The sequence below is a fragment of the Cervus elaphus genome, chromosome 2 (assembly GCF_910594005.1).
Source record: "Cervus elaphus chromosome 2, mCerEla1.1, whole genome shotgun sequence".
Classification (NCBI taxonomy): Eukaryota; Metazoa; Chordata; class Mammalia; order Artiodactyla; family Cervidae; genus Cervus; species Cervus elaphus.
In genome coordinates this window covers 28482310-28498837 of record NC_057816.1, presented here as the reverse complement: position 1 = coordinate 28498837, position 16528 = coordinate 28482310, and the positions used below count along the sequence as shown (strand labels likewise).

At 39.5% G+C, this 16528-nt stretch overlaps 1 long non-coding RNA gene across 1 annotated transcript; it reads left to right on the top strand.

Moving 5' to 3' along the window:
- Positions 1-557: 557 nt before the first annotated feature.
- On the top strand, positions 558-16135 carry LOC122705592. Its single transcript, XR_006344148.1, has 3 exons — positions 558-663; positions 13248-13250; positions 16090-16135. It is a non-coding gene; the product is annotated as an uncharacterized LOC122705592 (long non-coding RNA).
- The last annotated feature ends 393 nt before the right edge of the window (positions 16136-16528 follow it).

The window sequence follows — 16528 nt, the reverse complement described above, 5'->3', positions numbered from 1 at the left end:
TCTGTATGTTCATTCTTTAATTTTTCTAGGTCTTTCTTAATTGATTCTTGCATTTTCCCCATTTTGTTTTCAAGGTTTTTGATCATCTTTACTATCATTTTTCTGAATTCTTTTTCAGGTAATTTGCCTATTTCCTCTTCATTTATTTGGACTTCTGTGCTTCTAATTTGTTCCTTCATTTGTTCAGTATTTCTATGCCTTTTCATTTTTTTTTTTAACTTATAGTGTTTGAGGTCTCCTTTTCCCAGGCTTCAGCATTGAATTCTTTCTTCCTTTTAGTTTCTGCCCTCCTAATGCTGGTCCAGTGGTTTGTGTAAGCTTCATATAGGGTGAGATTTGTGCTGAGTTTTTTGTTTGTTTCTTTGTTTTTCCTTTAATGGGCAAGGCTGAGTTAGGTGGTAATACTGTCTGCTGATGATTGGGTTTATATTTTTCTTTTGTTTGTTGTTTAGTTGAGGCGTTCTGCACAGGGTGCTACTGGTGGTTGGGTGATGCCGGCTGGGTCTTGTATTCAAGTGGTGTCTGTGTGTGAGTTCCCACAACATGATATTCCCTAGGGTTAGTTCTCTGGTAGTCTAGGACCTTGGAGTCAGTGCTCCCACTCCAAAGGCTTAGGGCTTGATCTCTGGTCAGGAACAAAGTTTCCAGAAGTGGTTTGTTATGGTGTTAAGTGAAATTAAAACAAATACTCAAAAATGAGAAACCAAAGATTAACCCCAAATGGCAGTTTCAAAATCAGGCAAATAATAATTAAAATAATGGAATATACATATAAACACTGATAAGCAAAGTCAAAATAGTCCAACAAAAATAAAATATGGTAGATTGACCTGGCAAACAAAGGAAATCAAAAATTATATTTACCAGTTAAGAGCAAAACTAACTGAAGCACAAACTGGAAAACAAAACTAAAGCAAGGTGCCATGTGGGGAATAAAGCAATGAAAACAAAACTAACAAATATGTTGAGAGGAAGGAAAGAAAGAAAGAATAGATATGCACAGTTAAATAGAGGTAGATGAATAAGATTTATATAAAGATTAACTGCAAGGGGAAAAGAGCAGTAAGAAAAGCAAACAAAGAAATAAATGTAGAAATAATATAATAGGTTTATAAAAATTAAAACTATAAAAAAGAGAAAAGAAAAAAAAAAGGCAGAAGAAAGAAAAAAAGAAAAAAAAAAAAAAAGGAAAACTCCACAGAAATGCAAAGGCCCAACATAGAAGCAGAGGTTTATACCAACAATAAAAAATGTGACTGAGGAAAAATAAAATCTCAAAAGCTTAATTAGATTTCTACTGCCAATAAAATCGACAACTGCAACAGAGTGGAGCAAAAAGAGAAAAAAAAAAGGGAAAAAATCTACAGAACAAGTCAAAGCATAAGAATAATAAATGTTTTTCTTGAGTCACTGCCGTCAGGGTCCTTTCTCTCCCTGGGAGTCATAGTCCACCTCACCTCCCTAGGATGCCCTCCAACACTGTACTGATCTCTGGACCTGCTGTGGGGGCAGCTCAGATTCTAATCTGGTCCTATTCCTGTGTGTCCTTGCCTCCAATGTCCACAGCCATCAGAACTAGTGCACCTTCTTCTGTGGGAGCTCTCAATGTCCTTTTATATATTCCATGGACACAGAGTCTGCCTAGTTGATCGTGTGGATCTAATCTGCAGCTTAAACAGCTGGTGGGAAGGTTTGGGGTCTTCTTCCTTAGCCACATTGCCCCTGGGTTTGAATTGTGGTTTTATTTCCACCTTTGCATGTGGATCGTCCCCTGGGGTTTGCTCCTGAGGCTGCCCTGGTATACTTGGGTTGCCCCTGTGAGGGTCAGGTGTGAAGGTGGTTCAGTTGCTTGGATTGCAGGGGTTCTGGCAATGTCAGGTACTCAGAGGAGTTGGCAGCTAGGGTAGCAGGAAATATAGTGCTCTAGATGGGTATGGTGACCTGTATTGGCCAATAAACTCCAGTATTGTTGCCTGGAGAACTCCCCTGACAGAGAAGCTTAGCAGGCCACAGTCTACAGGGTTGCAAAGAGTTGAACATGACCGAAGTAACCCTGCACGCAGAGATAAAGACTTTTTAACCTGTGGCAGCTCTGCCCCAGTGAGAGTTGAGCATGAAGGTGGCGCAGCTGCTTGGCTTGTGGGGACCCTGGTGGTGTTAAGTGTGCAGGGAAACGGACTGCTTCCACCGCAGGCATTATGGCCCTATCAGTCTTTTTTAGAGCCTCTTGTAGCTGCGATCTGAAAGCCTCTTTGGCCAGTCTTTCTCCATAGCTCTGCCTATTCATGCACTTGGATGGCTCCCTTACCTGGGGTCTTTTTCTGTTGTTCAGTGCATTAGGCACATAGAAGGGCCCCCATCGCTGGGGTCCTCCTCTATAGATCAGCACGTCAGGCACTTAAAGGGGCACTTGGGGTGGGGTCCTACTCTGTAGTTCAGTATGTCAGGCGTTTGATGGGCCAACCTCTCTATTGTTCAGCTGCTGGTGCTGGCTGTGTGGGGAGAGAGAGGCTATGGTGATCGCTCCACCCCCTACACATGACTCAAGAGTATTGCCTTGCTCCCATGCCTGCCCGGCTCTCCTCCACAGGCATTTCCCACCACAATCTCCTCCCTCACATCCCCTCCATCCATCTCTCCACTGTCCACAGTAGCCCTCACCCTGGGAGTGTTCCACAGTTCCTAAACTTCCAGCTCCCAGCTGCTGCACCTTCCAGGGAACCTGAGTCCCTGTCCACGATATGTATGGCTATGGCAAGGACTATCTGATTCTCATTCCATTTAGGCTGCCAAAGATCAGCTGTTTCACTCTCAGCCTTAAATGTTTTTCCTCTGACTCAGACAATTGCCCTGATGTGGGGATTGGACCCCTGCTTCAGTTCCCCAACCCACTGAGGGCAAGTCCAATCCTAATAACACTCCTGTTTTTCCCCCTAGTTCCTTGTCCTACTGAATTTTGTGTGGTTCTATATATTCTTTTCTACTAGTCAGGTACTCCTATCCACTCTCAACTGATGTTCTGCTTGCACTTCTGTGTCTGAAGGTGTATCCCTGATGTATCTGTGGAGAGAGATGTACTCCATATCCACTTACTCCTCAACCATCTTGTTCTCTCAAATTGATGCTTTTCAACTGGGGTGTTGGAAAAGACTCTTGAGAGTTTCAAGAGTCAAACCAGTTAATCCTAAAGGAAATCAGTCCTGAATATTCATTGGAAAAACTGATGCTGAAGCTGAAACTCCAATACTTTGGCCACCTGATGTGAAAAACTTGACTCATTGGAAAAGACCCTAATTCTGGGAAAGATTGAAGGCAGGAGGAGAAGGGGATGACAGAGGATGATATGGTTGCATAGCATCACCAACTCAATGGACATGAGTTTGAGTAAGCTCCGGGAATTAGTGATGGACAAGGAAGCCTGGTTTGCTGCAGTCCATGGGGTCGCAAAGAGTCAGACACAACTGAGTGACTGAACTGAATAGAATCTGGGTGATATAATTAGAAAGAAATGGGTCTTCACTTGTGCATGGGAAGCCAAGTCTACAAATGACTGGTCACTCAATATAAAAATCTTGGCTACAACAAGTAAACAACATAAAGGGTGGGTGTTGACTCCAAGGAAGTAACTGCTAACGCACTTAAAGAACTAAGAAAATTATATCTTCTTTTGTTGTTCAATCAACACATCAAATATCAGAACTATGTCTCAGATATAATCTAACTTATTACATTTAAAGGTTGTTTGCAGTACTTGCAATTCTTATTACCCAGTGGGCTTCAATTTTGTCTACCATATTTGTCATTGATTTTCATAGTGTTTCCTAGGAACATGACATTTAAAAGAAACTTGGTCTCAAAGGGTAATCAATACCATATCCTTCTGACTGGCCTTGGTTACATACACACATTTGCTAACTAGACCTCTTTCGCCAAATGGAAACATCACATTCAGGAATATTCTGAGGTTATTTTCCCAACTAGTTTGGCATTTCTCCACGGCAATTATTTACTCTAAACTCATCACATAACCATTGCACGATGGGCAAAGAGTCTGCCTTTCACCTACAATCAAACATGCTTAAGAATAAAAGTTATTAACTGAGGATAAAAATATCAAAACCCAACAAAACATGCACTTAAGATTTTAAAAATTATCTGTTCCAAATGGCTCTGCCAAAAAGAAAAGAAAAAAAACTTTAAAGCATAATGTTTGACAACAGTTTCAGGCTATTTTTCTATTGTGAACACGCCTGCCTTTCATTATCTCCACAGGTTCAAGGAAGACAAATGTTAATGAACAGAATTACTAAAATAGCTTCCTAATTGCCCTTGAGTGCAGACCACATTTAACAAAATGTGTCATTTTTCTGATCTATTTCTGCCTCCATGTATAGCGAAATGACAGAAGAGGAGTTGAAAATGTCTCCGTATTCTCTAGAGAAAATATCTTAGATTTAAAGGACATAAAATAGAGATTTAACTGCTAATCAAGAATATAAGCTACAATCTTCATGGCTCCAAAACTTAATGGCAAGCTTTCATCATCTCCCCAGGGCTTTAAAATGATCAATACTTATCTAATGCGTATAGCCATAAATTGGATTATTCAGTTCTAAAAAGATGTGATAATATTTCTCAAACATTATTTTGCAGCCATTTCTTCAAAATTATGATCTTCTACAGAATAACTTGCTACAAAGAAAACAATAATAACTATAATGTTATTTATGTGAGATAAATAACCACTGTGTTTGAAAAATTAGAAAATATAGCCAAAAGAACTGGCTGTTTTATTTTCTTACCTCATATATTTAAATCTTAATAAAATTCTGAGGTGATGCTTAAAATTTGTCAATTTTTTTTTAATTAAATGACCTAAAGCCTAAGAATAAGACACAGATAGTCTTTGCAGTTTTCTTACTTTTTAATAATGATTCTTAAGTGCCTTAAAAGTTGGTTCCCATAACCTATGTTTTCTTTGACTTAAAGGCACAAAAGTTAAAAGTAGCTTTTCCTCAGGTCCTCCCCAAAATTGGTCAAAGATCCAGGCAATAATGGTCATCATAGGCCTGGCAACCAAGCCTGCCCACCATCTGGAGCTGTCTGAGTGCATCAGTTCTGATAACAACTTAACACAGATCAATCATTAATACAGAAAATAAAGACAAAAAGAGAACATGCTAGTGGAGCACCCCATGAGTAAATTGTTTGAAAGTTTTAAAAAGAAAAATTTCTGCAAGATTTTTCTCCCTCTATTAATTTCTGCAAGATTTTTCTCCCTCTATTTTTTCCTTTGTGTAAACACATTTGCAGAAAGATATTAAGAGAAAGAACTTATTATTGATCTACTCCATAGGCATCTCCTGTGCAAAGGAACACTTTTTGGTCTATTTATACTTTGCATCACCTTTGAAATTTTGAGGGTGATAAATTTGGTTCTTTTCAATGAAGTTATTCTTTATTTTGGGCTTCTCTGAAACCCAGTTAGCATATTAAAAAGCAGAGACATTACTTTGCCAACAAAGGTCCATCTAGTCAAGGCTATGGTTTTTCCAGTAGTCATGTATGGATGTGAGAGTTGGACTATAAAGAAAGCTGAGCACTGAAGAATTGATGCTTTTGAACTGTGGTGTTGGAGAAGACTCTTGAGAGTCCCTTGGACTGCAAGGAGATCCAGCCAGTGCATCCTAAAGGAGATCAGTCCTTGGTGTTCATTGGCAGGACTGATGTTGAAGCTGAAACTCCAATACTTTGGCCACCTCATGTGAAGAGTTGGCTCATTGGAAAAGACCCTTATGCTGGGAGGGATTGGGGGCAGGAGGAGAAGGGGACAACAGAGGATGAGATGGCTGGATGGCATCACTGACTTGATGGACATGAGTTTGGGTAGACTCTGGGAGTTGGTGATGGACAGGGAGGCCTGGCGTGCTGCAATTCATGGGGTTGCAGAGTCTGACACGACTGAGCAATTGAACTGAACTGAACTGAACTGATAGCCCAGTTGGTAGCATATCCACCTGCAATGTAGGAGACTCTGGTTTGATTCCTGGTCAGGAAGATCTGCTAGAGAAGGGATAGGCTACCCATTCCAGTATTCCTGGGCTTCCCTTGTAGTTCACTGGTAAAGAATACACCTGCAATGCAGGAGATCTGGGGTCAATGCCTGGGTTGGGGAGATCCCCTGGAGAAGGGAAAGGTTACCCACCCCAGTATTCTGGCCTGGAAAACTCCATGGACTGTATAGTCCATGGAGTAGCAAAGAGTCGGATATGAAGGAGTGACTTTCACGTTTCTTTATTTTGGATATCTTGAGCTTCTGATTATCTCGGTAGTGAAGATTTTTTTGTACCGTTCTTCTGTGTATTCTTGCCACCTCTTCTTAATATCTTCTGCTTCTGTTAGGTCCATACCATTTCTGTCCTTTATTGAGCCCATCTCTGCATGAAATGTTCCCTTGGTATCTATAATTTTCTTGAAGAGATCTCTAGTCTTTCCCATTCTGTTGTTTTCCTCTATTTCTTTGCATTGATCACTGAGGAAGGCTTTCTTATCTCTCCTTGCTATTCCTTGGAACTCTGCATTCAAATGGAAATATCTTTCCTTTTCTCCTTTGCTTTTCGCTTCTCTTCTTTTCACAGCTATTTGTAAGCCCTCCTCAGACAGCCATTTTGCTTTTTTGCATTTTTTTTCCCCTTGGGGGTGGTCTTGATTCCTGTCTCCTGCACAGTGTCATGAACCTCCGTCCATAGTTCATCAGGCACTCTGTCAATCAGATCTAGTCCCTTAAATTTATTTCTCACTTCCACTGTATAGTCATAAGAGATTTGATTTAGGTCATACCTGAATGGTCTAATGGTTTTCCCCACTTTCTTCAATTTAAGTCTGAATTTGGAAATAAGGAGTTCATGATCTGAGCCACAGTCAGCTCTTGGTTTTGTTAGTGCTGACTGTATAGTGTAGAGCCAGGCATCCTGGAATGTGAACTCAAGCAGGCCTTAGGAAGCATCACTACGAACAAAGCTAGTGGAGGTGATGGAATTCCAGTTGAGCTATTTCAAATCCTGAAAGATGATGCTGTGAAAGTGCTGCACTCAATATGCCAGCAAATTTGGAAAGCTCAGCAGTGTCCACAAGACTGGAAAAGGTCAGTTTTCATTCCAATCCCAAAGAAAGACAATGCCAAAGAATGCTCGAATTACCGCACAATTGCACTCATTTCACACAGTAGTAAAGTAATGCTCAAAATTCTCCAAGCCAGGCTTCAGCAATATGTGAATCATGAACTTCCAGATGTTTAAGCTGGTTTTAGAAAAGGCTGAGGAACCAGAGATCAAATTGTCAACATCTGCTGGATCATCGAAAAAGCAAGAGGGTTTCAGAAAAACATCAATTTCTGCTTTATTGACTATGCCAAAGCCTTTGACTGTGTGGATCACAATAAACTGTTTAAAATTCTGAAGGATATGGGAATACCAGACCATCTGACCTGCCTCCTGAGAAACCTGTGTGCAGGTCAGGAGGCAACAGTTAGAACTGGACATGGAACAACAGACTGGTTTCAAATAGGAAAAGGAGTACATCAAGGCTGTATATTGTCACTCTGCTTATTTAACTTATATGCAGAGTATATCATGAGAAACGCTGGGCTGGATGAAGCACAAGCTGGAATCAAGATTGCCGGGAGAAATACCAATAACCTCAGATATGCAGATGACACCACCCTTATGGCAGAAAGTGAAGAGAAACTAAAGAGCCTCTTGATGAAAGTGAAAGAGGAGAGTGAAAAAGTTTGCTTAAAGTTCAACATTGAGAAAACTAAGATTATGGCATCCAGTCCTCTCACTTTATGGCAAATAGATGGGGAAACATTAGAAACAGTGGCTGACTTTATTTTTGGGGGCTCCAAAATCACTGCAGATGGTGATTGCAGCCATGAAATTAAAAGACACTTACTCCTTGGAAGGAAAGTTATGATCAACCTAGACAGCATATTAAAAAGCAGACATTACTTTGTCAACAAAGGTCCGTGTAGTCAAGGCTATGGTTTTTCCAGTGGTCATATATGGATGTGATAGTTGGACTATAAAGAAAGCAGATCGCCAAAAAATTGATGCTTTTGAACTGTGGTGTTGGAGAAGACTCTTGAGAGTCCCTTGGACTGCAAGGAGATCCAACCAGTCCATCCTGTAGGAGATCAGCCCTGGGTGTTCATTGGAAGGACTGATGTTGAAGCTGAAACTCGAATGCTTTGGCCACCTCGTGTGAAGAGTTGACTCATTGGAAAAGACCCTGATGCTGGGAGGGATTGGGGGCAGGAGGAGAAGGGGATGGTAGAGGATGAGATGGCTGGATGGCATCACTGACTTAATGGACATGAGTTTGAGTAAACTCCGGGAGTTGGTGATGGACAGAGAGGCCTGGTATGCTGCGATTCATGGGGTCACAAAGAATCAGACACGACTGAGTGACTGAACTGAACTGAACTGAACTGAACTGAGCTTATGAACATCTCACTCAGGCTCTCTGCCCTTCAAGGAATGGTTTTAATCAATTATTATATATCCACAGAGTATTTATTCAGCTTAAGAATTGTAAACTGGAGAGAGTAAAATGAAAAGTCAAATGAAAATCAATTGTAGCTCAATCCTCAATATATGATAGAGACAAACTTCATTCTTAAAGTGAAAAATTGGAATAGATGCCATTGTATTATCCCTACATTAGGAAGCAAACCTTAAATGGAGCTTAAGGTTGACCATATTTCTTAGGGAATGTCTTTGGGATCAATATATACGGAATAGGGTGGAAGGACGCAACACTATGCAGGCTCAACTGTTTCAGGGACACAACAGGGAATCTAGAGCGGCAGTGGCCCCATCAAAGTTGTCCCATGGGTGATAGAAATAGCCAGGTTAATATACTTTCATCTTGATCAGTCACTGGATATTGACCATGTGTGGAAGGACATGAGCTTGGGCAAGGCAGCAATCCCTGGAGAGTTTAATAACTGAATGCTGTTCACTGATAGCATTCTGAAAAGCAAAGACAAGTATTCTCTTGCAGGGGGATCTCGGTGGTAAATCTCCATGCCCACAATAGACACTTCTCAAAGTACTTTGCAGTCAGCCTCAGTTCCTCCACTTGTAGCTGATGCCTCATTTCGCTTTCCTTTTATTTGCTGTCGATGCCAGTGTTTCTTAAACTCACTTATGGATTGCATTTAAAAACAATGAAAAACTAGATCAGAATGCAGTGGGGCAACTAAGCCTGTGTGCGGCAACTACTGAGCCAAGGCACCACAACTAGAGAGAAGCATCAAAAGATCACGCATATCTCAATGAAGATCCCTTGTGCTGCAATTAAGACCTGATACAGCCAACAAATAAATAAAAAGTACATCAGAGATATTCAGTGTTGAGTTAGAATGTCATAAGCATCAAATCTTTTAAGTAGCTGCAAATTTACATTCTTTAAGTTTATACCTTTTAAAATTGAATAAAAATTAGGTTTAAAATATGATTATAAGCAAATAATAAGAACTTGCAACTTAACATTAATATGCTAGATAATCTTCTCTTGGTTTAATAGTTGAAAGATCAAACCTAGAAATAGATATAGTTCTCTGGTTTGGCAATAATAATAGTAGTAGTAGTAATAAATAATGCAAAGTAAGCTAGCTGTTTTAAGTTTTGAGAAATGGTATCATGTTTAGAAGTCTTTTGCAGAACAGTCTTTGAATGCTTCAATAAGATGACATTTAGCAACCCTTTAAAATTCTGCTTTTCCTTGCCAGTATGGTTATCAAGGCATATTGTACTGCATGCTGAGAATCAGGAACAGAAAAACTCACATAAATAATAAATAATATTTCCTCACTGTATGCTATTCACTCTTTAAAGCATTTTACTTTCATTCCTTCATTTAACTCACAAAAGAGAACTGTGTGGTAGATTTTATTAATAACACATTTTTATAAAGAGTAAGATTGAGGCAAAGAGAATCTAAAAAACTAACACAAGATCTCAAAGCTTGACTGCATTAGTGTGTATATATACACACGTGTATTTTAAATTTTTAAATTATATTATTACATTTTTATTTGCTGCAAATATACTATTTGTTATCCAAAGAGCTGTCACAAAATCATTATTAATTTTGCTCTATTTTTGCATGGATCATAAGCCCAAAGTATTCATGTTTTTTATGATTATAGTATTTCAAGTTATTTAGTGATTTCAAAAGTATTTCACAGGATATTATGTATATGAGGTCTTCTGTCATGAATATGAGGTGGCACTAGTGTTAAAGGACCTGCCTGCTGATGCAGGAGGCATAAGAGATGCAGTGATATGAAGTTACACATTAAAATATATATTTTACAGTTAATGAAATAAAGAATAATATGGACTATAGATCATCTTACTACCAAGAAAGAGAGAGGAGAAGAAAAATTTTCTAATTTTATGTTCATGTAAAAACAGTTCTTATAAAGGTTAGTAACCTCTGCAAGGCTTTCCTGATGGCTCGGACAGTAAAGAAGCCACTTGCAATGAGGAGACCCAGGTTCGATCCCTGGATTGGGAAAATCCCCTGGAGAAGGGAATGGCTACCCCCTCCAGTATTCTTGCCTGGAGAATCCAATGGACAGAAGAGCCTGGCAGGCAATAGTCCATGGTTGCAAAGAATTGGATACAACTGAGAGACAGCATGCATACACTCAACCTCTGTAGCAAGCAACAAGATTTTTAAAAAGAAAAAATAGAAAACAAACAAACATGATTTCAGCATGTAACTCTTGATAATTATGTTTCCAAATTTTACCAAGTAAAAAAGTTCACAGTATATAATGAGTCTGAATTAATCAAGCTGAAATAGAGGAATAGAGCTTATATTTCAAATGCCATAGAAAGTAAGCATAAACACTGAGCATTTGTCATTGACTATTTTAGTAAATAGCAAACTTAGCTGTATAAAAACCAGTGTGTTTAAAAAAATGGTTATGCAGTTAGATAATGATTTCTTTGCATAAATAAACATTTTAGTCCAAAATAAGATGCATGATATACAGTTTGTTGATATTAAAGCAATAAACTTTGAATAACTGGTGCTCTCAGAGAAGATATTTTATGAGATACTCATGACTGTAGAATAAGAAAACATTTTCATGGTCTATCAAGTCCATTCTTTGATGGAAGGATAAGAGCAAAATTTGGGGTAATAAAAAAAAAAGAAAAAAATAAGAATTTCTATGAGACTTTATTAAAAGAAAAATTACCACATTTTTCTCTTTTTGTTATTTCATTTTCAACAGACAGGTCTTTCTTTTCTCAACACCAGGCATCATCTGTGAAAACAGGTAAGAGCCCAGTTCCTTCTCCTTCACAGAACATATATACTTGGAAAGTCACAGTGCTTTTTGTCACTGATCACCATGCATGTGTTACCAGTCCCAGGGGAATACTCCAACTACCCAGAGGATAGGAAAGATCATTACAATGCCAGGGGTAGAATTTCAAATACTTCTACCCACTGCATCTTGCAATCAGAGGGACCAAGATGAGCCCCAGTGTGGTCAAGCACTGGATGGAATAATGATTTACTTACCTAGAGAAGAAAAAGAACAAGACCAGCTTCAATAGCTGGTGATGCTCTCCAGTGGCTAAAAGATTCTCTCCCCAACACCAGTGTGCACCCTATTCCTGCCCTGCAGAGGGGTTATGATCTGTGGCCCTCATGCTTCAGGAGAAGACTAGGTGAAAAGGCACAGAATGTGGAGGATCTTCACCTCTAGGTAAAATATGCTCCAAGCCCAATAACCATTTTTATGTGGCTGAGTTGGGGTGAAAAGACTACATGCACAAGGACTGTCTTTCCCAACAATTTTCATCTCTGGATTAGTTCTGCAGTATCTCTAAAATATCCCAACATCTTTTGTAAGGTTTCCAAGGCAAAAACCCAACATTTTTCCTGGTATTGAAGAGCACTGAAGAAGTTCACAAAAGAATTCATCCCATTGAAGATTTCTTATAACTATGGCTTATGCCTTATTTATTGTGAAAGAAATGTCCTGCATAATATAATAGAGATTCAAGGTGATATGCTTTCAGGCAATAGAGACCAGTATAGTTTAATGTCACCTGATAATACACAGCTTTTTTTTTTTTTTAATATAGTAGAACTTTCTTCTTCTTCAGGGTTTCTCTGGTGGTGCAAAGAATCTGCCCACAATGTAGGAGACCCAGATTCAGTCTCTGGGTTGGGAAGATCCCCTGGAGAATGAAATGGCAATCCACTCCAGTATTCTTGCCTGGGAAATTTCATGAAGGGAGGAGCCTGGTTGGCTACAGTCCAAAGGATGGCAAAGAGTTGTTCACTACTGAGCCTAACACATTCTTTGTAAGACCTCTAAAGTAATACTATTACTCAATGATCAGTGTGTTTTAGTTCTTTCTGCTCTGCTCCATGGTGTAGATTTCATAAGCATAGCTAGATTTTGCTTTTATCAATTTACCTCTTGAATTTAATTGGTCTCTAAGGACATATACTCTAGAACACCAAATACTTGGTAACTGCCTCAATGTCTGATTTTTGATCCAATTATTTACAATTCTAAAAGGAAAACATTAAAAAAATTGTTTATTCAAATGTTGCTACAGAACTTCAACTTAGCATGTTCTTAGATGGTCAGTGAGTATTACTTTACAAAAATATATAAACTTTGCTCAAGGCCACTGCATCAACAGCACTTTGTTGGCACTAAAGTAAACAATGGGGGCTCTTTATTGCTATTTCATTGCCTCAGCAAGGTAATCTTAATTTCCTTTTGCTAATAGACTGTGTACTGAGACAATATATTGAATATTCACAGCACACACAGGACCAGAATATGGCAATGGAAGTATGGTTGGGGAAATTTTAAAAGGAGAATTTATTTAATTTGCAAAATCTGCTAAAGATGCAAATCATAAACCTCAATACATTTCTTCCACAGCAGGTGAAACCAACTGAATCAAAGATTCTGTTGAATTAGGAAGTCTCATTTTCCTCCTGAATATTTGCAGATGCACTACTGAGATTTGGGCAATGATGAAAAAAGAGGTATTTGGATAATATGACATTGTATGTAAAAATACTGTAGCATTTAAGTGCTAAGCAGGATGATTATTTGAACAATCTGAGACAGAGAAAAAGTAAAAGAGAGTTAGCATCTAGGAGAACCAGGAGGAATGAAGATATGGGGCTCAGAGGCAGTATTAAATAACAGCCTGGAAACTGATCTCCAACAACTGAGGGTCATGACAGGCTTCCCTGGAAAAGAGCTCAGACCAGGGCAATATGAGATTTCAGGTTTCCAGGAAGTTGAGGTAATGGAAACTATTTACAGCTATGATCTGTGCTGCTGCTGCTGCTGTCACTGCAGTCGTGTCCGACCCTGTGCAACCGCATAGACGGCAGCCCCCCAGGCTCCCCCATCCCTGGGATTCTCCAGTCAAGAACACTGGAGTGGGATGCCATTTCCTTCTCCAATGCATGAAAGTGAAAAGTGAAAGTGAAGTCGCTCAGTCGTGTCCGACTCCTAGCGACCCCATGGACTGCAGCCTACCAGGCTCCTCTGTCCATGGGATTTTCCAGGCAAGAGTACTGGAGTGGGGTGCCATTGCCTTCTCCAGTGATCTGTGAAGCACCACAAATACACCATGATAATCAGCAGAGCAAGATGACTTTGGTCTCAACGGAAACTAAGAGAACTTAAAAGAAAACAAGCCTCACCTGGAGAACTACAGCCTACTCTTTATCACCATCTTTTTTAAAAGTCTGTTTCTAATCTCCTCACCATTGCCCAGTCACTTATTACATATACATTTGCTTGTGTACTTTGCTTTGATTTTTGCTATATTGTATGATAAGCAAGTGAAGAGACTAGTCTACATTTGATCATTTTTCTCTTACTTTCCTTCTCCTGCCTATTTTTTGGAGCAGTGCTAGAAACAGTAAAGTGAAAAATATACTAATCTTTATGTATTCTAACGGCATCAACATTTATGTGTGCTTAATAACTTTCTCTTCCTAAAATGGCAACCTATGTCTTCAAGACCTAGACTAGAAAAACTCAACTCTCTATAGCTATCACTAGAGCATACCTGCTGCCCTGGAAACACCCCTCCACCGTTCTGATCACTAGTGTGTGTAACCATTACATAGCTCCCCTTTTCACAGTTGTTGTTCTGTCCCTAAGTCATGTGCCACTCTTTGGGACCTCATGGACTGCAGCACACCAGACTTTCCTTCCTTCACTATCTCCTGGAGTTTTCTCAAACTCATGTTCATTGGATGCCATCCAACCATCTCATCTGTTGGGGTCCTTTAATGGACCGGAACCTTGTAGTACGGAGTCGATGATAAGAAAGTGAAAGAGAGAAAGAGAGAGAGAGAAAGAGACAAAAAAGACCCGGGGACCTAAGCTCTGGTGGAGCAAAGGTGCTTTAATGATTTTCCTATGAGTATATATAGGCTGTGGTACAAGAAACTTCTTTCGGGAATGATAGAGATCAGAAAACCAAACGTACAGCAACCGTTACCAAGGGAACAAGGGGTAATGTAGTCACAAGGTCAGGACACAATCTATATCTCAAGAAAGGGGAACGAGACTAAGCAGTTTTGTCCTAAAGAGAATGTTTACTAAAGGAGACCCAAGCCTGCCTCACACAATGACCTCAGTCCCTGGGAGCAGCGTGCTGTTCCGCTTGAAGAGGGACAAAGGACTCATGAGAGACAGCACGTAGGAATCCTCCCGTCAAACATTCCCTGACACTCATCCTCTGTCTTCCCCTTCTCCTCCCACCTTCAATCTTTCCCAGCATCAGGATCTTTTCTAATGAGTCGGTTCTTCCCATTAGGTGGCCAAAGTACTGGAGCTTCAGCTTCAGCATCAGTCCTTCCAATGAATATTCAGGGTTGATTTCCTTAGGATTGACTGGTTTGATCTTGCTGTTTAGCGAACTCCCAAGAGTCTTCTCCAGTACCACAATGTGAAAGCATCAATTCCTCGGCACTCAGCCTTCTTTATGGTCCAACTCACATTCATACATGACTACTGGAAAAACCATAGTTTTGACTAGACAGACCTTTGTCCAAAAGGGATGTCTCTGCTTTTCAATAAGCTGTCTAGGTTGGTCATAACTTCCCTTCCAAGGAGCAAGCATCTTTTAATTTCATGACTGCAGTCACTGTCTACAGTGATTTTGGAGCCAAGAGAATAAATCTGCCACTGCTCCACTATTTCCCCATCTATTTGCCATAAAGTGATGGGACCGGAAGCCATGGTTTTAAGCCAGTATTTTCACTCTCCTCTTTCGCTGTCATCTAAAGCTCTTTAGTTCCTCTTCACTTTCTGCCATTACAGTGGTATAATCTACATATCTTAGATTGTTAACACTTCTCCTGGAAATATTGATTCCAGCCTGTGATTTATCCAGCCTGGCATTTTGCTTGATGTCCTCTGCATAGAAGTTAAATAAGCAAGGTGACAATATATAGTCTTGTCATACTCCTTTCCAAATTTTGAACCAGTCCATTATTCCATGTCTGGTTCTAATTCTTGCTTCTTGACCTGCATGCAGGTTTCTTAGGAGGCAGGTAAGGTGGTCTGCTATACCAATCTCTTTAAGAATTTTCCACAGTTTGTTGTCATCCACACAGTCAAAGGCTTTAGTGTAGTCAATGAAACAGAAGTAGATGTTTTACTGGAATTCCCTCTCTTTCTCTATGATCCAACAGATATTGTCAACTTGATTTCTGGTTCCTTTGCCTTTTCTAAATCCAGCTTGTACATTTAGAAGTTCTTATTTCATGTACTGTTGAAGACTAGCTTGAAGAATTTTGAGAATTACCCTGCTAGCATGTGAAATGAGTGCAACTGTACAGAAGTTTGAACATTCTTTGGCATTGCTTTTCTTTGGAATTGAAATGAAAACTGACTGCTTCCTTATCATTACACTGGTGTTATATTGATCAAAAGAAGCAAGTATGAGCAGTAGTAACATTGGATTTCTGAATATTAAATCTATATAAATTAGAAATGAAGGTCAGTTCAGTTAGTCAGTTCAGTCGCTCAGTCGTGTCCGACTCTTTGCGAAAAATGAAGGTATATATTACCAAATAAAGTAGTAGACAAAGCAAATTTGGTCAATAAATATATGAAGGGAAGAAGAAGTTTGGTATGTAGAATGTCACTCAGAAAGTACAGAACAGAGAGAAATTGAAAAGATTAGATCATAGAAACCAGTACTTTTTGATTCTTTATTGATTACATACCTAAAAGATGACGCTGTGAAAGTGCTGCACTCAATATGCTAGCAAATTTGAAAAACTCAGCAGTGGCCACAGGACTGGAAAAGGTCAGTTTTCATTCCACTCCCAAAGAAAGGCAATGCCAAAGAATGTTAAAACCACTGGACAATTGCATTCATCTCACATGCTAGCAAAGTAATGCTCAAAATTTCAAGCCAGGCTTCAACAGTACGTGAAT